General features: G+C 34.8%; 1 long non-coding RNA gene across 3 annotated transcripts in view; it reads left to right on the forward strand.

Moving 5' to 3' along the window:
* Positions 1-292: 292 nt before the first annotated feature.
* LOC140619983 (uncharacterized) overlaps positions 293-15,254 on the forward strand; it is a 29,676-nt gene continuing 14,714 nt past the window's right edge. For 2 of the 3 annotated variants that reach the window (XR_012019742.1, XR_012019740.1), the window contains exons 1-2: positions 293-373; positions 8,265-8,420. This is a non-coding gene — a long non-coding RNA (uncharacterized lncRNA). Of the gene's footprint in view, positions 374-4,610; positions 4,810-6,126; positions 6,285-8,264; positions 8,421-15,254 lie in introns of those variants that run through there. The other variant, XR_012019741.1, reaches the window with a different exon arrangement.

Genomic DNA, 15,254 nt, shown 5'->3' on the forward strand with positions numbered 1-15,254 from the left:
GATAAAAATTGCATTACTGAATTTTCCCTTTAGTGCAGTGGCTTCCTGTGGGGAGTATATAATGGGCAGAAAAATGAATGGGAGATTTTCCTTTATACTTTATACAATTAAGTACCAGTGTGTGTGTGTGTGTGTGTGTGTGTGTGTGTGTATGTGATGGTTTTACAACATGCATAAATTGTGCTATAATTTATAAAAGCCCTTTAAAAATTAGATTAGGCATCAAATTTATGTCTTCATAGCAACCACAGTATTATGAGGTAAGAAGGTCAAATAGATTGAGATGTTTCTCCAAATAAAGGAATGATTGCTGTTGACCTCATAATAGGGGAGACACACTTAAATGCCATTTAGAAAAGCAAACTGATTAAGGGTGAGTTGATACTTAAACTCTTATTTTTCTACTCTGTCAAATGATACACAATTAAAATAAGGGTTTCTGAGCAGGGCTATTTCTAAATTGTGAAGTGGTATAAGCCAAATAGATTTACAACTATCAAGTTGTCACCTGCCTAGCAAAATATCTATCTAATAAATTTAAGTAACAATATTTCAGGATGAAAAAAATGCATAACATTGCTTTGGAGAATACCCCTAAAGGACTTAGCTAAACTGCATCCTTGAGTATGATTTGGATTTGATTTATATGCAAAAGTAACATTTGAAACATTTCACAATGGCTCAAACATCAACCAATCAAAATCGATGCTAACCACCATTTACAGCTGGTCCACCAGTACTGGTTCCTTCAGATTCCTTAGTGTCTTTGAGAGGAACAATCTTTAAATGACAGCAGCTCCTGCCTAAGTGGAAAAAAAAAAAAAAAAAAGCAGAATACTCTTCTCCCATAATTTATTAAATAATTAATCTTTCAGCTGATTTTGCATCTTGAATAAGTCTTTTTCAGTTGCAGAAGTTAGGGTTGCTAGAAGTTGAGCTCAGAGTTGCTTTTTTTTCTCTTATGACCCAAAGTTACTGTTCTCATAAGTCGATAAGACATTGACAAGGGAGGAAAAATGCCAGCAACTTAGGCAAAAATCACTTGTTCCCAGATGAATAAACTACCCACATCAGAAATCCCTCAACTATGACTCTGAAAGTTTGTGTCTCCAAAGCCTTCATGTGTGACCTTTTAGTGTTGCAGTGTTGGCCCCACCAATAGATTCATGATGGCAGAGTGTTCCTGGGACAGAAAGTTACAGCAAAAGAGAGTTCGTGCCCGTACGCATTGTCTGACGACTTTTGGGTTAAACAAACAGACAACATCAACAATTCCTTGTGCTGCTGAATTATTATTACTACAGCAAGCAAAATTTTCTTCCCTTTATCTTGATGGAGAAGACAGAAAAGTTGAGTTTGAGGTAAATAGATATCATGATTTGGACAAGTAAAAACTGAGAAGAGGGAGAATAAAATAAAAATGAAGAATGTTACATGTAATGGTTAATTTTATGCATCAGCTTGACTGAGCTAAATTTTCCTGTTCTTCCCTGATGGAGTGCTAAGATGCTAGAACTAATGAAGTAGCAATAGCATATGGGCTTCCTGATTTCCTAAGAACCCTGACTCACACTCCCCAGACATTAGTACAGCTATGTGATCTTTTGCTGGATATTTGGATTACTAAGAATTTTCTTTATAATTAATGATGCTATGAGAAACATTACTTGAAAAAATTCTTATCCATATTTTCGTCCTTAAGATAAATTATTAGAAGTGGAGTTGCTGGGTTAAGTATTAATGCTTTAAAGAACATTTTGTCACCATTATCCACCTCCATGTAGGTAAGCAAAATTAAGAAAAGATTCAATTTATATCATATTATGATCCAATTCAAAATCAAACTTCATCTAAATTCTCACCATGACAAAATTGTCCCAAAGAGTTTCCCAAAGGAAAAAAAAAATAAACTGAACTATCCCTAAATGTTGTCTGGCAATGTACTAGGATCCAAACTTACTTTTGCACACAGTTGGCATGGTATGTCCTGCCAAGAGCAAAAGTTAAAATATCCAAAAAACAAGCCAGCGCTCATAAAATAAATTATACAGCCTTGAAGGCCCAGTTGGTATGAACCCCGTGCCTATATTCACTAAAGGGATTTAAAAGAGCAAGTTGAAATGGAAGCTGTTTATGGGACTAAATCTCCCTGGTCTTTTCTTTTTCCACTTGTACAGTTTGAAAAGCAGCTGAAGAGAAACATCCAACGTTTTTGGCTCCAGCTGTCAAAAAATAGGAAGTAAAAAAATAAAAAATAAAAAAAAGGAAGTAAATTAAGCCTGTAATTTCAGATCTTTCTGAGAAACTGTCAAGTGTACCTAAGATCCTATTAATTATTGAGAATGAGAAGTAGTTGTGGCTAATTTTTCAAGGGCCTCACAATTCTAGAGTGTCTGCTGAAACTGATGTCTGGCAGGAATATAAGGACTACACTTAGAAAAGTGAACTAGAAATGATGCAAAGCCAAACACAAAAGTGAAATTATTTCTCAAATTTTCTTTAATATGTGTTCTGTTAGCAGTTGACTTTGAGGTAGTACTGAGAAAAAGAGCTATTTTCATGCTACTTTAAGTTTGACATAAATGTTCGCAGAAGAGGTGTATGATTCTGAAATGCTTTGATGATGTATCAAAGGCTTTCGACTCCATTTTAATCTAGAATATACAATACCTCCTGGATCAATGTCAAAACGGCTTGGAGTTCCTGACTGTACATTCCAGAAGAATCATATATTGAAAAGTTGAAAGGAAAATTGTTAAAATGGCTATTAATATATAAAAACTTATTTGTTTTATACATTGGATATCTTTTCTTTGTGGTAAAAACCTGGGTTTGATCATAGTTGAAATGCTATGCTTAAAGAAATTAAAAGGCTCTAGCTCTTTCTTAAGAAAGTAGAAATCTTTTACTCCTGTTATTTAAATATTTTTACATTAGAGTTATGTTTACTTTTATGAAAAATCAGTCTAGATTTTATTTAATTTTAGGGAGATTTAAGAATTTTGTCTTTAAGTGGATTACTTATTGGATTAAAAAAGAGGCACATTGTATCTATTACACATAAATTGAGAAGTGTATACATATGTGCATGCATTTGACCATATTGACCTATCTCATTATAAGACAATAAAATTGTTTAGGGAATAAAATATAATAGAGTTTATGGGTATAAATAATTGGGATTAATAAATATCAATCAATTCAGGTCACCTTCAACACAATTATTTATTTATTTATTTATTTATTTTATTTATTTATTTATTTATTTTTTTATTTTATTTTTTTTAACACAATTTTTAAAATTTTATTTATCTATTTATTTATTTTTAGGATTTTATTTGTTTATTCATGAGAGAGAGGTAGAGACACAGGCAGAGGGAGAAGCAGGCTCCATGTAGGAGCCTGATGTGGGACTCGATCCTGGGACTCCAGGATCACACCCTGGGCTGAAGGCAGGCGCTAAACTGCTGAGCCACCCAGGGTTCCCCAAAAATTTTATTATATTTAAATTCAATTAATTAAATGTATCATTAGTTTCAGAGGTGGAGTTCAGTTATTCATCCATTTCAACACAGTCTTTCATTCAAAACATTAATTGAGCACCTTCTATGCTGAAGAGGAAATCTTTCACATAGTGAATAGTTGGATTATATGGAAATTTCCTTCAATCCAAAATTCCATGACAATACTTTTCAGAGATTAGTTTATATAGTCTTCAAAAGACTGCAGCAAATAGTCACATTCCAAGAAGATTGGAACAAAAGTTTGTTAGAGTTGTCTAGTTATTGAAACATACTTCCCCGAGATTTCCCAGATTGTGTTTCCTGGCTAGATTATACTTGCCACGAAAATACCGAAAAATAATATTTATTACAATGACATAATATAATAATATAATAAAAAAGAAAAAGCCCCACAGCAACAAATTGAGTAATGGTAGGAAAATTCATTTATTTTTGAAGTTAATCTTGAGTAGTTGGCTTTTAAAGACAAGCCACATGGAGGAAGGGGGTAAATAGAGCTATTCTATTGAAATTCTGAAAGGGAATTCTAAAAGTACAACACAGACGTTTCGGAATTTAGAGGTTTTATATATAAAGGAGTAATTTCTATTTTAATACTGTGGCTCTGGTTTGAAGAGTAAAGATTTAAGGGGCTAATGGAAATATCTGTGTATTCAAAGTCTGGTGGTGGTAGGTGGTGAGTAGTAAGACCTGGGTTAATCTGCATACCTACTTACCTCAGGAACCAACCATTCCCAGAAGGCCTCACTGAATAGATGTAGGGGTTGGGGGAATAAGTCATAGACCTTTGGTATTGGGAGTAGCACCATCAACAAAGGGATAGGTGGTTACTCCAATGCCAGAGGAGCTGGCAGGAGTGGGGTGGAGATTGAGAGACGAGGAGACAAGTATCCTAACAAAAATGGTCATTTCCTCTATTGTATGACAAACCAGAAGCAACATATGCCTATAGCGATCCACTAGTGATTATTAGTGGGAATAAATGCTTTTGAGGCACTCAGCTGTCTTCCTTCAAATTTTGTTCCATGCAGAATATATTCTAGATTCCTTAGGAACCATTATAGTCCTTAATAAGGAGCTGGGATTGATGAGAGTCTTCTCCAACAGCAGCAGACTCAAAGCAGTGACATATTTGTCTGGAAAAGGAGAACAGCAGGAGGAGGGGATGGAAGGCACAGAGTTTGGACAAATGACATGAGCAACAGAGAAAAAAATGAGTGGCTGTGGCTGAATAAGGCAAAACCCAGATGCTGACCAAGGTCAACAAATACGATGAACAATTATGGTAGGACTAAAATCTTTGTCAGTAAAGACATCAGCACTACAAAAACTACTGAGTCAGTTTCCACACTTGCATCAGATCAAATAATTATTAAATTTTACATTTATCTGTATATCTATTATCTATCTATCTATCTATCTATCTAATCTATCATCCATATCATCTATCATCATCTATCATCTGTCTATCTTCTAGTGGTTCTGCTTCTGACTGATACATCCTCACTTGCATACTTTTCTCTTGCTATATCAAGCTACTTTTAGCTCTCCTAAAACACAAGATGCTCTATCCATATTTTGAGCGTATTTTGTACCTGGATATTTTCCTGTTCTTTGCTGACTATTCTTTGTCCTATTGCTTAAAGCTTTGCTCAGTCACCACTTCCATAGAGCCTGTCATAAGCCCCTTCATTTCAGTTTGTTTCAATCCCTGCAGTCTTCCAGAATACTGTCCATCTACCAATTGCAATGTCTCTTTGGGTTGTACATCTCCTCCAGTAAATTGTTTAAAAACAGGAAACTCTCTTTCCATTATTTTTTAGAACAGTACCTGGCATAATATAAATATCCAATAAATTTGGGGGTATATTTAATTGAATTATGTTTTATTTTCTTAGGCCTAGATAAATTCAAAATATTTAATTATTTCAGATATGCAAAAAAATGAACCAATGTGTTTGTAGTTTTTCTCTGCTCATTTTAGCAACCTATGTATTTAATTAGTATTCATGAAGCTCAAAATATTACAATGAACAAAGCTTTTAATCATGTATATGACAGTTTACTATATTCCCAAGTTCCAAGAATATAGCACTGGATTCTTTATGTTCATGAAACTTATATTCCAGTGAAACACTAGGGGATCTAGTGATATCTTCAAAAGCTAGTTCATTAAAAATGTAGATTTCTCTAAAAATATACAATCTGTATTTTTTGGAGACAGGATATATGCTCTACTACTTGGCATGAAAATATAGTCCTGTCTCTATTAATTTTCAACGTAATCAATGGATTTAATAACTACGTTGATAGCAAGAATTCTAGTACCTTCTCCTCCCTCTGGATTTTCTGTGAACCAGAGGGCATTACACATCCCAAAATGGAAAATAGGGTAGTAATTGGCTTCTATATCAGAGTTAGGCTAGTGTTAGTCTCAGTCTATTACTGCATCTACCTCTTGCTGCCACATGGTGTCACCTTTAGAAACTGACCCTGCATGATGTGACAATGGTGGCCTTCTGTAGTTTGATACTCCCAAGGCAAGATCTCATTTGTTCTTTCTTTCTTTCTGCAAAATTAAGTATAATCCCTTTCTCTCTAGACTAACTTCTAACAAAGGTGTCCCATGTTTGGATTCTTTAAATCCCATCTGTCAGTGTTGAAGTCTTTTAGATTACGTACATGTCTCCTCATATTCGTCCTTTTCTATACCACCACCAGCCAAATACCCAAGGAAGCAGCCGGCTCCAAGAGCAACAAGTAAGTCTGCAGTATCTCATGGACTGGGATTCTCTTATTTCCTACCCCCCAAAATTCACATTCTAAAACCTGGGAGTTTAAGTCCTCAGAAACATTCATTCCTTGGTCAATGAGACTTACAACCAGTGCCTCCCCCCACAACCATCTCTGGAGAAAGATACCCCCCTTTGACCCAGGAAGGTTAGCCAACACCTCTAAAAGAACCTATCTTCTCTTAATGAAGAGCGACTTCACGTTCTAAGGGTTTTACCTGTGCCATGGGATTTTCCATTGACTTGTACATATTTAAATTTGGAAAAGGGCTTGGGTTAGTAATTCATATGATACCTTTTTGTTACTAGCTATTTTTTTGCATTTTATTTATTTGCTTCAGGGTTTTTGCTTTTTTGTAGGAGATTCTGTTATTGTGTAGTGTACTCTATTTGATCTCTCCAAAGTTTACTTTTTTAAAAAAATGTTATCCACATCCTCCCTTAAGAGAAGTTTCAGGCCATCTCATCTTCTAAAGACCCTGTGTTGGCCTGAGAGTCCTAAAGCAAATGATTGCATTGGTCACATCATTGCCTTCCTCTGATTACACCACATTGAACCTTCTGGTTCCACCCACCAGTCTGGCCTCATGGTCACGCTAACCACAAGCCAAAACCTCACATTTCTCTCCAGTGTGGCTTCTCTCTGACTGATGACACAGTTTACACTGACCCTACACACAGTCTGCAACTGTGTTGAATGGGTGGGAAAAGGCTATGGGAAAAACTAGTTCCTGGCACAATGCCACTAGAAAATTATCCCTTTAGGAAACAAACTGACCATCTCTCTCTGGTGTTTTCCTGTTTCTCCCACTTAGAAATGTTTCTTGGTAGCACACTTAAGTTGAGAAACAAAAGGCCATGCTTCAAAAAACTCTTCCCCCAAATCACTGCTTTTCCTGAAGAGAAGTCATTCGGTAATTCCCAGCCTTCAGTACTTTCCTGCCCATGATGTATGGATATCTTTTGAGTCCAACTTTGGTTGACAATATAGAGCAAACTGAGTATGCCAAGTGGTAGAATCAGAAGTAGATAATAGGTTTTTTTTTTCCTCTGAAAGAAACTGGTATGAATGGAAAGTACTCAGAAATGTAAAAAAAAGAAGTACATCAATTTGGACAACTAAATCGTGCAAATGGGCTAAAAAATTGACCAGAGAAAGAGTCAGAAACGACTTAGTTCAAATTTAAATCTGCACACAGAACATTACAAGTGCTCAGAGGAGAAGGACTTGGACAAGAAGCAAACTGAGGACCGTGAGGCCACAGAACCAAGAAAGATGAACTTTATAAGGGAAAATAAAATCTCATGGCAGATCTCCTCATGGATTTATAGTTTCAGATGGGACAATTATACCTAAAAAAGCAGCTAATATTTATTGATCATTTACTATATAGGACAGTCTATCATCTCTAACCCTTCTGACAACCTCTAAAGGGCTATTAACTGTTTATAAGTATTTTGCAAGATGAGGAGTATTTGGCTGAGGAAAGTTACCTAATTTGCCCATGGCTACATTGCTAGTAAAAGGCTGAACCAGAATTCAGATTTCCATCTCTAACCAACTTGTTAGAGAGCTAATCTGGGACACAGTCATATCAAACAAAAAAGAATAAAACGATATAACATATGATAAATAATCAAGCTCATATGTGCTATAAAAATTGGCATTTATTTGAAGTTAGGTATTATTTATATACCCTTTATGATATAAATGCTATTATTTAAACAAAGCTAAAGTAAGATTAGTAAACAGTGGCAATTAGGAGTGATTAATATTAGGACTTACTAAAAGTGATATGTGTGAGAAAAATACAACAATATTTTAGTAACTTTTTTCATACTCATGATACATTAGGATATTTCTATTATTTTATTTCTTTTGCCAAAAATACTTTCTGAACTGCCTGAAACCTTTAGGAGGTTCTTCTCTTTTATGTAAATTGAACAGAGTGAAAAAAATGTGTGTTGACTTGCACTTCTAATCAAGCCCAGATTACACCAATTTCTGGTGTCCTTCCAATGTGATGATGTCAAGCTAAATCACCTCTCAACAAAAAGCATTTGAGCATGGAATACTTAGCATTTGACTTCATAGGAACAGCAGGTAAGTTTACACTTGTATAATATTAATTTTCAGATCTCAAAAAATCTCTTTGTGTCTATATCCTGTTTTGGTAGACTGGTCATTTGTCAATTGGGGCCTTTGGGTTTGCAAATACATCATGTAGGCTCCCAACGTCTAAAATGTCCATCATTTTAAAACCCTGGGAGGCAGAGTGAACATCATTCTAAATTATAACTTTATTTCTCAGGGCAAATATTTATTTTTATTATTTTTTAAAGATTTATTTATTTATTCATGAGAGACACAGAAAGAGGGGCAGAGATATAGGCAGAGGGAGAAGCAGGCTCCCCACAGGAAGCCTGATGAGGAACTTGATCCCGGATCACGGGATCATGCCCAGAGCTGAAGGCAGATGCTCAACTGTTGAACCACCCAGGTGTCTCTGTTTATTATTATTTTTATGACATACATAATTTAAACTTGTGAAATGAAATTACAGTTTCAGTAAAGAAGTTGAAAATTGCTTATGTTGACTGTCCTTCAGTGCTTACAATTTTTTTTTAACTCTAAAGCTGTCTTTTATCCTTGAAGCAAGTAACTTTTTGCCATATGTGAGTTTAACAACTAACAGGTAATATTGAACAACTCAAGTTCAATCAGTTCATATTTTTTCTAGGCTCCTTATGTCCTCTTCAAAGATCAACAAATAATTTTGGAGATCCAGTATAGAAATTTATGTTTTACTATTATCTTTTCCTGTATTCTCATTCTCTATATGTTTCCAAATTAGGGAATATTTTCTTGTCCCATATTTTGGAAATATATTACAGCAGGCCCACATTTAAACATCCTTTTTTTTAATGTCTAGCAATAAGAGCCATTTTGTAGACAAATGTCTAAGAAAGGAACTTCTTTCATTTCTGCAAAATCAAAATTTTATTAATTGCTTTTGCACAGGGGTGCCTGAATAGCTCAGTCAGTTAAGCGTCTACCTTCAGCTCAGGTCACAATCTCAGGGTCCTGGGGTAGAGCCTCCCATCAGGATCTGTGCTCAGTGGGGAGTCTGCTTTTGTCCCTCTGCTCCTCCCCCAGCTTGTGCATGTGTGCTCTCTCTCTGTCAAATAAGTAAATAAAATCTTAAAAAAATTGCTTCTGCACATTTTGAAGAAAGTGAAAAGTGACCAAAAATGGTCATTATGTAAACTTAAATATCACCAGCAAGCAAATCATATCTCTTTCTAACAATGTTGTATGCTAGGTAAGCAGGAATTTGTAAGTAAGACCTTTTTCTTCTCTTTAGTAAGAAGTTTATAGACTAAATGGAAATTGCCAAAATTTACATTTGCACCATTCATCAAATAAGCAGATAAATTAGCAAAGTGCAGTTTGTATTTGGACAAGAAAACAATTTTTGTCTTATGTTTTCTGCTGTTCCAGAAGATAATTTGTTTTTTAAAAAGTTCTATTGAAGTATAACTGATATACAAAAATTGCGCATATTTAATATTTTGTTGAGTTTGGACATTGCAAACACCCATGACACCATCACTACAATCCAGGTTCTAAACATACCAATCATTTTCCAAAATTTCTTTGTGTTCTTTTGTGTGTGGGAAGAACACTTAACATGAAATCAAGCCTCTTCACATATTTTAATGTACACAATACCATATTATTAACTATATAAATACTCTGTTGTATAGCAGATCTCTAGAATGTATTCATCTTGTGTAACTGAAACTTTATACCCATTGAAATTTAATTCCCTATTTTCCCCCCTCCCTGCCAGATCCTGGCAACCACTGCTTGAATTTCTTTTTTTATGAACTTGACTATTTTAGATAACTCCAAATAAGTAGAATCATTCAGCATTTGATCCTCTGTTACTGTCTTATTTCACTTAGAATAATGTCCTCTAGTTCCACCCATCAGAGTATCAAAGAACTAAAAAATTTTTGGTGGTTGTTGTTGCTGTGATCCAATACATTACCTGGTATACTGTACAAAACATGATTTTTAAATAAGATTTGACAGGATATATGCTGTGCTATGGGGCCAGCACATTGTTACTAAAATATTCCCTCCCCTTTTTTTTGCCCGTAAGATATTTTAACTGCAAATTCTGAATCAGCAAATGGTACTCGGTATCATAGAGCAATGAAAGCAATGGTACAATAAACTGTATTTGTTGCTGTGGTATACCCAAGCTAGTGCAATGGCTGTTCTTTTTGGCTGACTGTGACATATTTTGAGGAGATTTTTAAAAATGGTGAAGATAGTATAATATCTCTACAGAAAAAAAGTATTACTGATGTCAATTAATACACCCTGTCATCTTTTGCTTTCAAAATAAACCTGAAGAATAAAATTGAGCTAGTTTTGAATTAAGCATTTGTAAAATTTGAACTTTAATTTAAAGGTAAATCCAGGTTTAATTTCAGTTATAGGATCCTCAGTTTTAAATTACAGAATGGCTATTGAAAGACTATATTACATCTAGAATATAAGTTTAAAATGTTTACTAATAATTGCTTTTGCATAAAATTTAAAATTATAATACTAATGATTTAATTAAGGCAGTAATAAAGGGAATTATCAGTTTAGTTTCTTGGATTATGTGGCTATATAGTTCTTTAAATCAATTAACTTTGAGTCTTATCTTACGGACCATTCATATTTTCTTATATATAAATAGTCAAAATAATTGGTTATGGACATCTTTCCTTGGCTGGACTTCATGTAAACATCTGGCTTCCATTCTCTGCATGCTGGATATCCACAGTGAGATGGTTATTACAAAATAAAACAATTTCAGCACATGGAGAAGTCCTGCTGTAGGAGGGTATATTCAATTCACATACACATATAAACACCTCTATAGAGTCACATCTACTTCTAAAACAGAGCTGCCCACTTTTTTTTTTTTACTATACAATGAAAATCCTATTTGGACTGCTATTTTACTCATGTTTACTTTGAGATCCCTGCTATTCTGCTTTCCTCAAATTGAACTGAAAATATATTTCTTCACCTTTTGGGAGAGGGATCCATTTATTACCAAATATTTTTTCATCATTCTCTGAATCTACACATGACATGACACTAAATTGTATGTATTAACACACTTCAGGTTTTGGAACTGTATTTTTCACACTTAAATTTCTTAAAAGTCTCATCTAGTTGCTGCTTAGCATTATCTATTTGTCACAAATTGGGATCTCCTTAAAGTTTCCATATTCATACAGATCAAGCTACTCAAAGTTGTGCTTTTAGCTGAAAAGCACATCTGAGTTAATTATTTGTAAGCATAAATTGCAGTTTGCTACTCTCTGATAAACTTGCCTCTTCTACATCAAGTTCTAAGGAATGACTTGAGGCAATTATTTGCCAAAGGAAGTCCAGTAGCATTTAAGGCACTTCCAGATCAATTCCTATCATATACTTCCAATTTTGACTGTTTTTCCCAAACATGTATTCAGAAATTGTGTTTATTCTCAGAATTGTGTTTCACTCAAAGTATCTGTTATTCCTGGTGTTTCTGACTTTACTGATTTCTTCTACCTGGAAACTCTCCTATCATCTACTCCCTTTAATCTTGCCCTTTCTTTCAAGCACAGCTCAAATATCAGCCCTTTTATGTTACCTTCCAGTTGTCTTGGTAAATAATTCTGAGCATTCATTACACTTCCGACCTGTCTGTGGCACTTTCTCCATTACACCCTGAAGAATAATTTGTGTCTTTGGTCTCTTTTTTACTGGAATGGGAACCTCTTGAAAATGTAGATTGTGTCTATTCAAGTCCTCTGCTAATTTTTAAATCAGGTTTTTTTGTTTGTTTGTTTGTTTTTTGGTATTAGGTTGTGTGATGCATTCATTTTAGCATGGCCCACAGTGCCTTGAAATGTGCTTGGTCAAGAAGTGTTTGTTGGAACAATTATTTTCAATCCACTTCTTTACTTATTTTGGTTCTTATGACTAGGACAGTAGATAAAAGCTCTTCAACCTATATAGGAATTACGAAATGACAATTGCTTCTTCGTCTTTTTCTAGCATGTCTCAGATCCACTTCTTGACTACTGGGCACATGTCTCCATTTTAAATTACTCTCTTTCCAGCAACTGGTTCTGGGTCCTCCATCCTATTCATGCTTGGATTCACTAAATCTTATTTGTACTGATTCTCTTTGCTTGTAGTTTCTTCTTTCTTACCTAATGTCTGTTTAGTGGAGACCATATACATCACATTTCACATTCAAAAGTCGTTATCAGTGTGCTTATTCCCCTCTGAAGTCATTACCGAATTATTCTCTGTTCCCTGGTGCTTGCAGGTTAGACTTGTCCTTATATCTTCCATGGTGACATATAGCACACAGTAGTTAATAAATGCTCTGTTATTTGTGGTCGGAAAAAGTCGGATAGATGATTTATGGTCAGTTCTTCATACCCTCATGTAATTAATTTAGTCATTCCTTACCTTAGATATCAAAACCCTTAATTTTTTCTCTTTCTTCTATGTATACCACATATTACTTCTAGTCTCATCAAATTGGATTATCCTTACTATCTCAAGTATACCCTGTGTCTGGAGTATACACCTTTCATGTATATCATTTTTGTGCTCACCTCAAACAATGAGATAGTATAGCAATATGTAGTCAATACAGTGTAATCGTTAAAACTGTGAGCCCTCAAATAGATGGGCCTCGGTTAGATCCTAACCTTGTCTCTTATTTCATCACCTTGTTTTCTGTTTTTAAGTAATTCATTTAATTTTGTTTCCTCATCATCAACTGAGCATAATAATAAGATCCACTTCTAAGGATACTTGTGAGAGATAAATACAACCATGTACATAGATTGCTCATATTTTGTTTTGAACATATGAGGGGCCCAATTAATGGTAGTTATTATTAGTTTAGTGATCATTGTTCTAGAGAACTTTCCATCCTTTTAAGAGGCATGGGCTAAGGATCTCTGAGACAAAGTAACTCACAAATACTCTCTATGGGATAATAAAAATGACTGCAAGGACAGGATGAAACAGAGAGCAAAACAGAAGGCCTGGTTAATATTCCTTCCTTTGACTTCTTGACCACTCTGCATGTTCTATAAGGTACCTGCAATGATGAGAACTCAATAATTGATCAAGTCATCAAAGCCTTAAAAAAAAAAAAAAAAGACTAGAAACCAGAAATAAATTAGTGATTACCTCCATACATTTGCTTTTTAATTTTATGATCATTATAAATATTTTTATGTGCTAATTGTCGAAAGCAGGAATTGCCTTTCGTAGGCCATGTTGCAAATGAAGACATGGAAGTACATAACCCTGCCTTGGTTACATAAATTTCAACAATAAACCATTTGCTTTAACATCAAAATATTCTTGCATAAAGTTCATAAAATTTGAATTACTTAGAGATCATTATTAAACCTAGCTCCTTAAAATTAGTGGGGTGGCATTTATTGCATTTGTTTTGAAAGGCAATTGCTTTCCTTGTGTCCTTGGAATTCTTCAGAGGTGGTTTTAGAATGGTGGCTTGCTATATAGAGGATTTCATTCCTCACTCCAAAAGCTATTGATTATTATCTCTTCATTTTCAGTGCAAATTTATGCTTTCCTGATAGGAGCCAGCCAAACATTTGTAAAAATCAAATAGATAGCGTTAACAGCTATATTGATTTAGAAATACAAGGAATTGGTTTTGATTCCGTGTCTAACTGTAATCTTTAGGCATGGCATGCTTTCACCTTGGATTTGGGGCTGCCTTTGATTCAAATGTTGACAGTAAATAACCTTGTCTGATTCAGTTCAAGTTCTCTTGACACTGGTTTTTCTGGCTTGTTTGCCTCTGTCTCAAATTGAGCCTAGGCATTATTCACAAATCTGGTATGATTCATTACTTAGGCTATAGAAAAGGCATTCACATTCCACTCTAAGGCTGTCACCATGAAGCCCACAGAGGGAAAAAAAAATAAAAGACTTCCAGTAATTGGGTGGAGCAAGGTGTGGGTCTGAGACCTTCCTTAACCATTCTAAAAGGAGTCATTTTAGTGGAATGAACTCATGTTGTGGGGTGGGAGAGTTGGTGCCTTATTTTTAATTTTAAGGGGATTTACACCACATTCTTCCTTCTTAACAAAACAGTGGCAGCAATAAGGGCATTACCTGCCAACATTAGCTGATGTAAAACAGACTTGAAGAACTCCCTCCATTGTCTATGCTAAAACACCCACTCATTATACACCCTCCAGTTGTGATGAAGGATCCGATTTTGCTGTAAATGTCAGCCAAAGCCTGGTTTGTTTTTCCCCATCAGGATTTCAAAGGTTACTCAAAACAATGTTTCACAGAAATTATAAAGAGACGGAGGTTTTCCTAATGAGAATCTGATCTCTGTGACTTGCTTTTTATTATAGCGTTCCTATACACAGGCTTCTGTTGACTCACCCTTCAATAGTTAACCTCTGAAGTCAGCGTTGGAAGTCTGGCTTATATGTAAACTAACACCAATTTGTGGCCGGCAAAATATGATTTCAAAGGCCAGTTACTTTAAGAAAAACAAGCTATTTTTTTAAGCTGAAAAAGAGCACCACAAACCATAATCGGATATGCAGCATTTTTCCTGTATTTAAAATATCAATGTACCATTTTATAGCTAATTAATCCTTCAAATTACAAAGAGTCATAGGGGATGATTGCCATTGTGTTTTGATCATACTGAGGTAGGGGAATTTGAAGCTTTGGTGACAAAGACTTCCTTTCCTTAACACAGTAAAATCACACCTTATATTCACTCATTCAGCAATTATTTATTGTTTTCTTTTGGTTTGTGTTCATTCATGCTGTCAACAATTTTGTACATGATTACAC

Source organism: Canis lupus, chromosome 28 (genome assembly GCF_048164855.1).
Source record: "Canis lupus baileyi chromosome 28, mCanLup2.hap1, whole genome shotgun sequence".
In the NCBI taxonomy this organism is placed as follows: Eukaryota; Metazoa; Chordata; class Mammalia; order Carnivora; family Canidae; genus Canis; species Canis lupus.